Genomic DNA, 14,149 nt, shown 5'->3' with positions numbered 1-14,149 from the left:
CCCTCATACTTTTAGACATATGGTTACAAATGAAAGTCAAACATTTTGTTTTAATCTTGGAAATAATTTTATAATAAAGTTAATACATTTAAGAATAGAAAAGTGTACAAAGAACATGCAAGTTTTTTTTATTATAAAAAGCAAATCAAATCAGGGAAAGGATTTTTTAATATTATTGAAAATGATTCTTGAATTCTTTAGGAAATTGTTTTATAAGCCAAATTCAATAACAAAATTAATCTATCATCTTTTGAGAGGAAATTCTCTAAATTTGAATTCTTTACAAATTGAATATTCAAAGAAGTTGATCTCGAATTCATTATTCTCTTGTTCTGAAGCCTATTCTTTGATAAAAATTGAAATCCATTTGTTGTCGAAGAGTATTTTATTATCTTAACTTTAGAGAACCGTAGTAACTTTATGATAAGATTTCGAAGCAGGAGGATTCAGAATTCGAAGGCTCATTCAGTAAAATCTTTCTCACCACGTACGTGGACCTACATTAAATCCAACGTTATGGGCCAGGTGTCCTTTCGTTTCTGTGGCATGGAAGCTCGGAGAATAGCAACTCAGAAGCTGTTCTCGTTTTCTGAAAGGGATTCAAACTTTGGTCAGTTCCTAAAAAAAGTCATTGTATTGATTTCCAAAGGAACACGAATGTAACGAAACCAAACTGAAACCAAACCCAATTTTTATTCCGTTTTTAATGTGCTAGCTAAGTTTGCCATACTGCTCTAGTAAGACTTTAATTTAACTAAGTTTTGGTCACCATAACAAAGGCTGCCTTAATTCTATAGAATCTAAGCAACAACTGATTAAAAATATATTTCAGTTAATCACATTAAAATTATTTTACTAATGTGACTCTTCTTTGCATTAAATCTCTTCGTTTGTACAGCGAATTGATAATGCAAGTATTCGACGAATTTTATATGAACCAGAAGAAGACAGTGAATATTGAGATTGAAATGAGTTAAGAGTATTATACATCTTAATGAAGTACATGGAGTTTTGACTGGTTGCTTGAATCGTTCGGCTTAAGAAAATAGAGGCTGCTAATTCAAGGTAAGAGATAGCAAGAATGTATTTGAATTATGTACTGCTGAATGTTACGAAACTGAATAAGAAAAATTGAATATCAGCATTTAATTAATCAATATGAATGTCTTTAAAATATTTTCTACATTTTGGCGTTTTCTTAGAAATTGTTTATTATTCCTGCCTAATTATTGTATCTTAAACTAGTTAACAAAATTCTATGCAACTGAATTTTCATTATCAGTAAGAATTTTAAAATAGTATATGTATTCGAAATACATAAAAAGCTTTCGAATTTAAGTAATATCCACAGGTCATTCAAAAATCTGTCGATTAAAAAACATTATCTTAGTTTTTGATTTTAAGAGTATACTCACTACTGATGTTAAATTTTAAAACTGAAGGTCGTTCTACAATTTGAAATAAGTGTTCCATTATTTCTCTTATCGCCTATTTCAGGGGCAAATTTATAAATTCTGTCGTATAGTTACTTTTTTATGCAAAATATTCTTGTGCTCTTTCAACGCGATGCCAAGATTATCAAGCACGAATCATTACAAAAATGATCTTGAAAAATATTTATGTAATATTATCGATCCACTTAATTTTTGATCTCGTTTTGTTATCAAGATAAGTGAAAGGAACCGGTTCCAAATTTTCTAAAAGTAACTTTTAGATTCACATATCATTATTGATATCTCATTAATTTTATACGTGTAAGTTTTTATCCTTTTTTCTTATCTTATCTTATACGTGCAAGTTTCTTATCTTATACATGCAAGTTTTTAATTTGCTAGGACACGAAAAATCCATTGATAAAAATGTCAAAATCTACTACCTTAACTTATTATTGCTGTCATCGCTTATGTTGAGTTTTTTTATAAGATGTTGAAAAATGTCTGTGTATGAGGAAAATGGTGATTAATCAAATATAAGTGAGATCTTCTTCTATTATTTTTATCGCTTTTTTTTTTAAATCTGCAACATTCGATAATATACTCAAAAATATTCCAGTTGAATCTGGATTATGTTTTCTTCTACTTGTGTATTTACCGAGGGAATTAGAAGTATAGTACTGACATAAATATTTGAATAAAATTTAATTAACTGTCAGATAAACCAAATGTGAAGGATTTATAACATGAACTATATTTAAAATGATAAATCTTGCATATAAATAATTTCAACTCAGCTGTGGAATTCCTTGGAATTGAAAAGTTTTGGTTTATCTTATTGTATATATGCTTGGAATGTTTTTAGGTTTGATATAAATTTCCTCATTTTACATTCATGAAAAGTTAACTGAAAATTATATGTGCCTTGAAAAATATTCTGGAAGGAAATTCACCACGTTGAAGAAACGATCAGATTCTATAATGCTAAAGGAAATTTATTTTCCGTTGGATGTTAGCATGAAATGATCGAAGTAGAATAGAAGGATTTATGAATTTGAACTTTTAGATTATTGAAAAAAAAAAGTAACTGGAAATTGAAATTACATTTATACATTACAAGACACACTATAGTCACAACTATATATTTTTATTTGTGGCTCTTTATATTTCAATTTATAAAAGCATTATAAAAAAACACATTTTGCCGTCCAGTTGATAAATGATCAATTTAGTACTTATTTTGAATTGTAATTTAAATTTGAACTATAGTTCTTTGTATGAAAATTATTAAATACAATGAAGTCAATTATGCAAGATTTTATTTTCGAGTCCTTATAAGTTTTATTTAAAATAATTTGAAGGTTATTTATGAATTAAATTTTCTATATAAAATGTGACAAGCATTTTAAATAATTTACAAGGATTCATCATCGCAGATAAGACGCTTCTTAATTTTATGCTCAAGATAATATAAAACGATACAATATCGAGGAAAAAGTGTGGGTTTCAAGGACTGGTGGCTTTGGTTTCATATAGTCGCAATCGGATGATCATAAGATTCAAAATCAATATCTGACAGTTTATTTCCTGATTTCTTTGCGATTTATGAATAAAGCGAAAATTCTCGATCTGCTTTTAATTACTTATAGGTTGCATGATGCGCTTCACTTCCGCTGTTGACCCAGCAGTGAGTGAAATATTACTCATGAATTGAGCCAAAAATTTCGAACGCTTATCATTTCTTGGTCAACAGGAAATACAAACAATTATCTTTCATTAGAATTTTAGGGTCCGCAAGTGGAATCTCTTTTATAATCAATTTCTAACTATTAGAAGGTCATTATCAAAAATTGTATAACTTTTCATGGAATGGATATTCATTATCGGTATTCTGCTGAGAATCTTATGAGGCATTCATTGTATTTTTTCAGTACAACATTTTAATTTCTACAAATGATTTAATTATTATAGAGCAATATAATATCTTCGTAAGATCTAGATTTTTTTCCATTATACCCAAATCAATCTAACGAACCAATTGTTCAATAGTTAATCATTTTTGCTTTCAAGGTAAGCATACTTCGGTCCATTTTTATTTTGAAAGAATAAAAATAAATTTTTGTCTCAGTATGATTAAATTTTTCTCCAAAATTTCGTGAAGCATTATTTTTTAAACACAATTATATCCAGGATTTCTTGTATAAGGTTGATTCGACAATTCCATGATTGGAGGATATTCGATAGTTGGAGTATAGATTTAAAGTTGAAAATTAATTTTACTGAATAAATCAAAGAGTACAATTATTTAAAAGTTTCGAAGTACTATAATTTGTCCTTATAAGAAGTTAATACCTATGCATAGAATTATGTTTTAGAGTACATGAAAATGGGAAGTTAAATTTTAAACTTATATTTTACCATTGTTCCTACATAGAAGACAACCAAGATTTATTGTAATTTCAATATCATCTTTGTTTTTATTTATGTTCTGCTTCTAAAATATATTTCAAGGCTGATAGAGATTATGTATTATAATTTGAAGTCCAATTTTAATCATTATAAATTTTTTTTAGATTTTTGAAAATGACTAATATTTATTATTTTATTTCACAAATTACATTTTAATTAAAAAATGCGTAAAGCAAATTCTAATGTCCATTTCAAATTTATCGATGACAAATCTTATACATTATAGTACACAAAATTATATGGAAAAAATTCTTTAATTGCATAGGTTTTAGGAGCCATCTATCTGTAGGATGATTGCAAAATTCTCTGCTTTTACACGAAACATATCATCCGAAAGTATTTGAAAGTTTGAGCAAAGAGCTTGTCTGTTTTGTTTCCTGCAAAACTAGATAACATCCGGTTTTCCTATAAAAAGGTTGAGATTGGTATTCAAGGAATATTTTTGATTCTCTCCTTTCATTGGTGGTAAATTTTGGTCTTGTGACGACGCTTTCGAAGAAAGGGAATATACTTGCAGTTCGCGGTGTGAGATGATTTCAATTCACATTCATACCTTCGATAACATTTCTAAAACTGAGTCAGAAATTTATAACTGTAAAAGCTTTATAATATTTAATGTCATTGGAGGATGAATCTGTTGATAGTAAACAGGAAATGGTACTAATGCCGCATGATCCAGAATAGTCACTGATGATGCACATGCTTACGAGCATGCTATTTTTGACGTAAAGCTTTCTAGAGAAACGGCTGGAATCTTTGAAGCTCCAAAAGAAAACAACACTTAGGAAAAAATAAAGAAATACAGCCGAAGTTGCACATTTCGCTCGCCGTGAAAAAAATTGCATAAATCTTAATTGTTTTTTAAAAGAGGATATTTGAATAACGTTCTGTCCAAAAACGCATAGCTAATTGCTTAAAAATTAATTATTTGTAGCAATTAAATACGTATTATGAAGCATTGTCATAACTCTATCAGTATGAAAGTTAAACGTGCACAGAATAGTCTTGCAGTGAATGATGGAAATCTAAACAAATCCCGCTTTGAAAATGCTAAGTCACGTTGAAACAAAACTCGGTCGATCCGAAAGTAAGTTCGTAACTTGAATTTTCGATAATGGGACGTTAGCATGGACGAATAGTAAGGAATTAGAGTAACGTAAGTTAACTTTTAACTTAACTAGGACGTAAGTAACTTTTTAAGTAACTAGAGTTGATTGTTCCTCACTTTAAATTCATCAATCTACGAAATCGGGAATATTAAGAATAAAATTCATTCTACTATTCAAAATGTTATTAATTAGCAAATGAAAAATTTGTAATTCTCATGAGGATCGTTAGATTATGCGGAAAGTTAAATAAAATTCCTCTATAATTTCTCTCGAAGCAGATACATTTTTAAATAAGAGTACTCCCTCAGAAACCAAGAAATCATTTTAATTAAAAAACAATTTTTGGAATAGGGTTGGAAGAAATAAGTCTTATATAAGTAAGCAAAATAGAATAAAAAGATTTTTTTTCGTACTCCTTTGCAAAACAGACATTTATCTTTCAGAAAAATGATTCGATGAAACGTTTTTCTTCGAATGGAAAGGTAAAGTGTGGGTAACTCTAACAAAGAACTAAGTTCAGGGGATATGGTAAAACATGAAGGGGAAGCTTGGTGGTGTGGGATATGTGGCTGCAGCAAGTATTGGCAGATTGGCATTTATAGAATTTACAAGAGATCAGTAAAAATACTACTATTGATGTATCAGATGGATATTGCAAAATTGTTGAATTTATAAATTGATGAATGAAGTTTTACAACAATTTGGTGTGTTTTCCGAACTTCTATGAAAGAATGGTAAGGTGTCTTTGGAAATATGGTTACAAAAAATAATTCTCATGAAAGGAAAACTATAAAATTTAGATACAAGCTCTGGATACTCTGATTTTTCGATCAATATCCTTTTTACTTTCTCGGATATGTAGTATAAAGAAAGCATAATCATCATCAAAAAATTCGAACTCGAGCCTTTGTCAAATCTCCAGGTTTTAAATCTCCCTGAGTTCGATAAACATATATTTGGAAAATATCCATCTGTCTGTGACAAAGATCATTCAAAAGACACTTTGAGCTAGATGGATAAAATTCAGTATGTGGTCTTTGCACCAAATGTGCAGATTTCTATCACGATTTGAATAAACTTTGTTCAGAGAAAGTCCGTTTGTCTGGCTGTTCGACTATAAGTTAACATAATAATTATACAACGAATAAAGCTGGATAAATAAAATGCGGTACGGATTCAATTATGTTGTAGACACCTGTTGGATTTGGCTCAAAATTTTACAAGGAAGTGAAAGTCTGTCAATCTGTACTTTCAGAAATATGTAAACACGATAATTAAAAAAAACAACGACTTAAATATATCAAATTAGGTATGGAATTTCATGACTACAAGTGCAGTTTTGTGTGAAATCTTTGTTTTAATCGATTGAGGAAAACTTATATAAAGCAAAAATTTAATTTTCGAGTGCTATTAACCGCCAGGGATTAATCGCCAAAAAAGTCGCCAAGGATGATATGATAAATTCAGCATAAATGCTGAATTGGATGTTTATTGATGCACAAAATTTATATGAATGCTTTTTTCATGTCGTGTCATCTTTTTGTTTCCTTCAGAGATAAAAACTTCTTAACTTGAGAACAATGAAAAAAAAGAGAATGGGAGAATACCCTTAAAACTCATCCAAAAATATTTGGGAAGAAGATTCGCGAACACCCGACTGCAAATTAGATACTAAAATGAGATTGCGCTTATTCGCTGGAATGACAATAGAATTACATCGCTCTTTTCCAATTTTGAAGACACGAGATGCTTTTCAAATGTACAGGGAAGAATGGTGTAAAACAAATAATAAACATGCCATAATGTATTGTTTCTTATAACAAGTACAGAAATGTTGTATATTTGTTTGACAGTCTCATGGAAGCACATTTTCCCTATATATAAGGAAAGCAGTGGTATTGCATGCATCCGAGACGAGCTTGATTGTAGCTTGAAAGCTTTCAAAACTTTTTGCCTTGGGACGAGCTCTAGAATTCATCGAATTATTAGTGTCCCTTATCTGAGATTACGTGCAATTCGAAATATTTTAGGAAAGAGGTTGAGCATCTAATAAAAAATTCCAGACTGTTTGAAATTGCGAAGTGATCACATATTCGTTAGAAATCCAAATGTGGGACAATACTGATGCAATTTAAATACAATATAACAAACAAACCTAAAATATAATGTAGGACTTTCTACTGAATGTTTCTTACCATTTCATGCAAGCCAAGAGGTTTTATTGAAAAGCATGTAATAGTGAGTTGTACCGTATCTCTAATTATACGGCAGCTTGTTAAAAAATCTGATCATCTTTTGGTGAGTTTTTTTGAATTTCATAATTCACTTGCTTACTCTCTTGTAGTCATTCTCAAAAATAAGTTTTTTTGAAAAAATATTACTTTTTTTTAATTTGATAAAATTCTTTAATTTTCAGTCACACGATCTCACAATTAGCTTAGATATATTTTACATTCCACTTTTAAATTAATTAACAACGATTACGCCCCCCGTTTCCCTATTTTTGTAGATATTCTAGAAAGAACAATAAAGATGTGTAGGTTTTTGAAGGCCCATTGCTAATGATGGGAATCTCCAATTGCGATCATCACTGGTAAAGTTGAAATTTTTCTGATTTTTTTTTTTTTTTTACATATTTTAATCTGTAACTTCTGAGTACAAAATAGTTTTAATGTCGTGTTGATATTTCCTTTAGAAATTAGGAATAATTGTCTAAAAGCAGTTGCATTTAATACTAGTACCATATTCAAGAAATAAATAGCACTAGTATTAAATGCAACTAGTATTCCTTTAAGAAAAGTATAATCTTTACAAATAGAACAGTTTGCAAGAAATCTAGGAATACTGCCATAGTATTGAAGAAATGTGTTCAAAAATAAATATTAGATTTATAACATATTTTCATAACATAATTGTATATTGAACAAAATTAGTCCATTATGGATTAGTAGCTCCTTCAATCGAAAATGAGAGACAAAATTTGATAATTCTGATTCTTATTTCACAAATGTTGAATGCAGAAAACTGCGGTGTAATAATTGTATAGAAATTTAAGACATTTTTTCGTCTTATGAGACTGACAATATCTAAGGAAATCATTTAATTTTTGTTTGACAGTAAAGATTGTTATTTTTTTAAAACTCTGTTCATATAATTATTAGTCATAATTTTCATTTTGTTTATCGCTAGATTTCGTGTTTAAATGTTTTATTTACTTCATATCTGCAAGTGAAAGTTTTGACTTTATATACATTTTATTTCATTTTGTATTGCTATTAGTTTATAGCTTAGTGTTCTTATTTTAAAATCTTACAAGTTGCGAAAACTGTCTGGATAACTTTTGATATGTGCGGTGTGAAATAATCTTTTCTTATAAAAGCGAAAGATCGTACATTATTATTTGAAATAGTATATCACTGCACTTTTTTTATGAATTGGAAATCAAAATAAATCATGAATAATGCATGGTTATGACCTGTAAAAAGTAAGTAAACAGTAGCCTGAAAAAGTAAATTATACATTTCACGACAATGTGATGATGTTAAGTGAAAACCAATCATCCAACCTGTAGAAAACAGTCCGAATCCATTCACTTGGAACAACAATTATGTATGGAATTTCATTAAGATCATATTTTGTCAATATGAGCGGGGCAATAAAAACTAAACTAAATAATCCATCACTTAATAAAGTTAACAGAACGAAATTTCCAGTATTGAATAGAGGCCAACGGCATTGAATTGCAGTAAAACAATAACTAAACAAATAGCAGCACTTGGAACTTATTTACAAGGCCAAAGGGGCAACACCCAAAGCAAGTGGCCATTAAATTAATTAGATAATTAAGAAGTCATAGGAAAGGTACCATGTTGGTATAAAATATTGTTGCGTATTAATAATAAACAGTAATATAGTTAAGCACGCATATGATGTTGATGAACGCACATTTGAAATAGAACATATGGCTTCCATTTTTATCAATTATAAAAAATTTTATATATCATAATGTATAGTTTGTTGGTAAAGAGTACAGCGAAACTGAACATAAAATAATCAGGTTGGTTCAAAATTAACCTACAAATAACAGATGGAAACACTAAGCAACAGGTTAAATAAAAGACGAGAAAAGAAATGAATCGCGACGGTATTAGGAGATTGGTATTGAATAATAATAAGCCGCTTTTATAATACAAATTGTAAAAGCGGCTTAGCAATCTGATGTGTGAGTGGCAAGAAAGGGTGTCTATGCGCCAGTGCAAAGCTTAAGGAGGCGCCATTTGGACCTGGTATGTGTTCATGTGAATTAATACGTTTCTTTAAAGAGAAATATCATAAGGGTTTGAAAAATCGCCATGTCCCTGTGCCATCTACCTTTTATACGCCACTGAATGGCAAAGAGTAAGTATTCATCCTGAAATAATAAATGTAAATATTCAGTTATTTGTTATGTAGTTTTAATTATGTAATGACAACTGGCGATTAAAATTCCTAGTAAATGTGAGAAAGGTTTCTGAAAATTCCGGTTTATAAAGATGAATTTTCTATTGTATTTTATTGAAACGTATTTCCTATTTTAAATTGAATGCATTTATAATCAATTTATAAAAATTGTTGATCAGTATAATTAAAAAAAATATTAAGGTATTGTAGATAAAAAAAAATGCCTGTAGAATGTGGTCTCAGAGATCGCTAATCCTTATAGCCAGGTCAAATTGTTGTGAAAAATAATAAAATTTGAAAAAAATTACGTAAGAGCATTTTATTGTTTTAAGTTGTTGAACTGACCATCCAAAACAAGCTACTTTATTTGCTCCTAATCGGGCGGGGAAGTTGAGGAAGCTATAACATCACTTTTTTGCGTTTAAATAAAAAAACTATTAAGTTGAGAGGGAGAATTTATATAAAAGTTGGATATTAAAAGGCTTATACAATGAGTACTCTAACGTCATAAGGTAACATAAGTAGGTCAAAAATAAATTATAAAAAGTGTAAATTTAGAAATATTGTTATTTTTTTCCCAATTAGAGTAACAATTTTGAAATTCCATTTACGTTACATAGCAGGGAATTATTGGTAAACATTTCAGACCTATATCTGTTTTTTTTTTCCCGAAAAACTCGACCTTGCCAATAGAAACAGTAGTCGATAAATGACTATAGATATTCTTTTTATTTCGAATTCTTATACAAAAACAATTTTATTCTAAAAATCTTCTTCAGTTTCATATGGCGTTGTAATGATTCAATTTTTCTTAAAAAAATAATTTGTGATTAATTTGTGTTTGATGATTGTAATTTGTGATTTTTTTTTCTCGAAAAATATTAAATGATAGTTTTTACGAGAATAATGATGACTGAAAAATGCGTTCAAGTTTTAATAAACAAGACAAAATTTTAATTGAAAATCCAGTTTTTAGCACTTTTTTTTAAAATATATTATCTGAAACCATGGAACAAAATTTTTAGTATAGGAATTCATGCGGCCCGAATGCGGCCATATAGAAAAACACTTAAAGGCATTTATTTTTATCAGCGACATTGGATTTTTCAAAAGATAAGCAAATAACGATTTGAAATTTTTACCAGTTAATTGATTTGAAACATTTGTCATTCATTTCCTTCTGATTAACATTTCATTATATTGGATTACAAAAATTTTGTACAAATTGAAATTTTTTCTAAATTCATCTTTTTAAAAATTTATCCCAGTTCTAATTAAACTAATTTAACTTTTGCAAGCTCATTGCATAGGTATTTTTCATTTTTATAACTTCTGTACATACATTCAAATGGGAAAAATAAATTCCACAACTTTTCGACCCCTCCTGTTCATATTCGTTCCGATATTGCGGAGCAATGTGTAGTTAGTGGTCAGTGATTTTATGACTAACAATGTAAACAAATAAAATTGCTGTCATGTTTTGTTCGTTTGAAAATACAATTCAAATGGACTTTAATATGAGATGTATTAAAAGACACTAATGTACAGTTAAATAATTGAGTGTATCGAATCATAGGAAGGAATACGCTAATTCAGTAACCCAATACATCAGTGGCACTAGCACTTTAGGAATTTGTTTATGAAGAACGAGTTTGTTATTGAGGAATTTTGTAAGGGCAGTAATAGCTTTCATGCTTATGACAGCAAAATTTCACCTTCGTACAATCGCAAAAACACATTTGTAGAAAATATCAGCAAAATCCGATCCATTGATTGAGAAGTTCACAATTTCGAGTCAAGCATTGTGCTGTGTAGTGATAGCGTGTTTTATAACTGATGTCAATCGCGCATTTATCGTGTCGTAGTAGAAATAAATAAGATAATCTCTTAGAATTTTAAAATAATTTTATTTATGTTAAAATTTATTACAGGGAATAAAGAGAGACATCGCGAATAAATTATGTTTCTTATTATTTTGAAATTTTTGAATTGCTTCACAAATGATTTTTTAGATATATTATTATTTTAAATATTAATATATATATATATTTAAAAAAAATTACAAGTTTATAGATATAAAATTACGAACTGAATTTGTAATGAAATTCTGAATAATAAAAATACAGACCTTCGTAAGAGAAGTAACAATTTGTCATGTATATGATTAAATGCTAACAATGAGTTATAAAATAAATGCGTAAAAAAATTCTAACGAATAAATTATTTCGATTATAATAAAGATTTCATAAATTGCATCATATTTTTTTTGCAATTGTGATTTTTCAAATTTTAAGACCTTTGCAAAGAGCGTTTAATTTTTACATAAAATAAATTTTTCTAAGTATTATTTAGGCTAAATGGATGTTAAATATCATTGTTTTATATTTGCAACCTAAATTTTTCAAATAAGTGGAATTTACAATTTTTTTCTTCCACTCATATTAAAATTCATTATTTTATTATTCATTCAATATTTCAAATCTGGCTCACTGAATTATATAAAACACTGTATAAGATGAATTCAGTTTAACTGATAAATTAATGGATCAGTTTAAAATCCTGTTCCATTGCTTGTACTTATTTTAAACAATATTTTTTTAAACCTTCTAAGCGATCTTAAATTTTTATAGTGAAAGAACAGAAGAAATTTGAAAAACTTGTATAGTATGGATGGATTAAGAATTACGCATTTTCAATAAAATATGTTGCCAGGTTATTTACTAATTTTGGTAGCAGCTAAATAATCAACAAAGTACTTTCATGACTTTATTAAGGAGAGCAGAGGAAAGAATTTAGTTGTAGAGAAAGCAAAGTTTTTTTTAAAAAAGATAATATAGGATATATACAAAGCTTGACAAGGATTTTCAAAAAAATTGAAAATGAAAAAATTTTAACTCTGAAGCATACCATTATTTTAGACGCATATTGAGCCATGTTTACTTAATCCGAACTGTACGCTTCTCAAAGTATCGACCAATTATACAAGTCTATTATACCATGTAATCACATCTCTAAAAGAAAAGTAAAAAGTAATTCAGAGTCCTAACTCACTTTTATAACATAAATATTTTTCCTCCAGAAAGCTTGAAGTAAAAAGGTATTTTAAATATCTAAGAAAGCTTTAATAAATTCTTTACAATACATTAATAAAGGAATCAAGACATATTTTAAGAAACTGCATTTCTGATCTCTCGAAGAAAAGTGTTGAATATTTCTCAAGTATTTAAAATAATGTCTCATAATTTATATTTGGAATTGCATAAAGAACATTGCATAGAATTACTCAGGTTTAAATACAGATAATGATTTCATGAAGAATGTATATGTTCAAAAGGTACTCGATATGTTAGTACTTTTTATTCATAGGAAGTAAATAAACGTTTTCTTTATTAAATGTCAATTTTAGATGAAATACATCATGTTATTAAATTTTCCACGACTCATTAAAATTAATCGATAATCATACCAACACAAATTTTTCAGAAAATTACCGATGTTTTCGAAATAAAAATTGCATTTTGAAACTAGTGAAGCAATGATCAAGTTTCCGTTTTTATATTTGTAATAAATTCTAGTTTCTTATTTAAAAGCAAAACAAAAATTAAACACATTATTTTTAAGTGCTTCTTACAAAATCCTTTGCATACAAAATTGTACAAAACTTTCGGATAAAACCTTCACTTGTATTTATCATAGTGAGAAAATATTTAGTACTGCTTATTCACTTGATTCTTATTTTCTTCAGATGAAGAGCACAATGAAACGTTTTGATAGATTAGATCCTGGTGCTTATTTTTAAAATACAGTATTCTCTATTTAAACAAGTGGAATTGCAACCTCAAAATTTTCTCTCATACTCTCTAATATCCCTTCCTTTCGCATGTCACTTTGGACTTTGCTTAAGGTTTCGAATACCTTACATGGCTTTGGCAAACAATACTTACGAAATATTGATTTTTAACAGGGATTTAGCATTTCTACTGAATTTATCGTGCGATCATATACGATTAATTTCTTATATTTAGTAATAAGTACACGAAAATCGAATTTGTGTTTTAGACACGTTATTTCTAACCGACTAACTTTGATATAAAATAGTAGTCACAAAATCAAATACCAAATTTCATATATTTAAATCATAGCGTTCTTGAGGTGTCGCATTTACATGCTTGTGAAAATGTAAAGCAACGAGGGAAAGTCAACCGCACTGCCTAATTTGATTCCATACTTGATATTTGAACTTCAGATGTTAAATCTGTGCTTCGGGTTCTATTTATCTAGTTTTTTTCCTTTTGTAATTAATGTGCTGACTTTTATTCGCACATCCAAACAGATAGACATTTTTAAATGGATTTCGCGCAAATTTGATAGAAAAAAAATTGATTTCTACAAATTTAGTACAAAGATCGTACACCAAGTTTCATCACTCTAGATCGTAGCGTTTTTGAGTTATTTTTTGTCAGGGGCGAAAGGATAATTCTAAAAATGTGTTTATCGAACTAGGAGAAATATAAAACGTAGAGATAATCAAAATTTAATTCGAATTTTTTTATTATAGCAATTTTTTTTCTGTATTCTGCGTATACGAGAAAGTAAAAATCTTATCTTTCTCTGAAAAATTTGGTTCTACATGGAAAATTGCAAATTATGATATTAAAGGAAAAAGAGAAAGACAGACGTTTACCGATCCGCTTTATT

The 14,149-nt window shown here is 28.5% G+C and overlaps 1 protein-coding gene across 3 annotated transcripts in view; it reads left to right on the top strand.

Annotated features, from left to right (window-relative positions):
- The window catches only part of LOC129976476 (organic cation transporter protein-like), a 96,782-nt gene that overhangs the window by 38,277 nt on the left and 44,356 nt on the right, over positions 1-14,149 (top strand). Inside the window, exon 1 of one of the 3 annotated variants that reach the window (XM_056090084.1) lies at positions 1,048-1,065. The exons of the other annotated variants lie outside the window; for them this stretch is intronic. The gene's annotated coding sequence lies outside the window, so the exon portion shown is untranslated. Of the gene's footprint in view, positions 1-1,047; positions 1,066-14,149 lie in introns of those variants that run through there. 3 annotated transcript variants of the gene reach the window in all.

The sequence above is a fragment of the Argiope bruennichi genome, chromosome 7, assembly GCF_947563725.1.
Source record: "Argiope bruennichi chromosome 7, qqArgBrue1.1, whole genome shotgun sequence".
NCBI lineage: Eukaryota > Metazoa > Arthropoda > Arachnida > Araneae > Araneidae > Argiope > Argiope bruennichi.
Note: the sequence above shows the minus strand (reverse complement) of the source record. Positions and strands in the feature narration are given on the sequence as shown.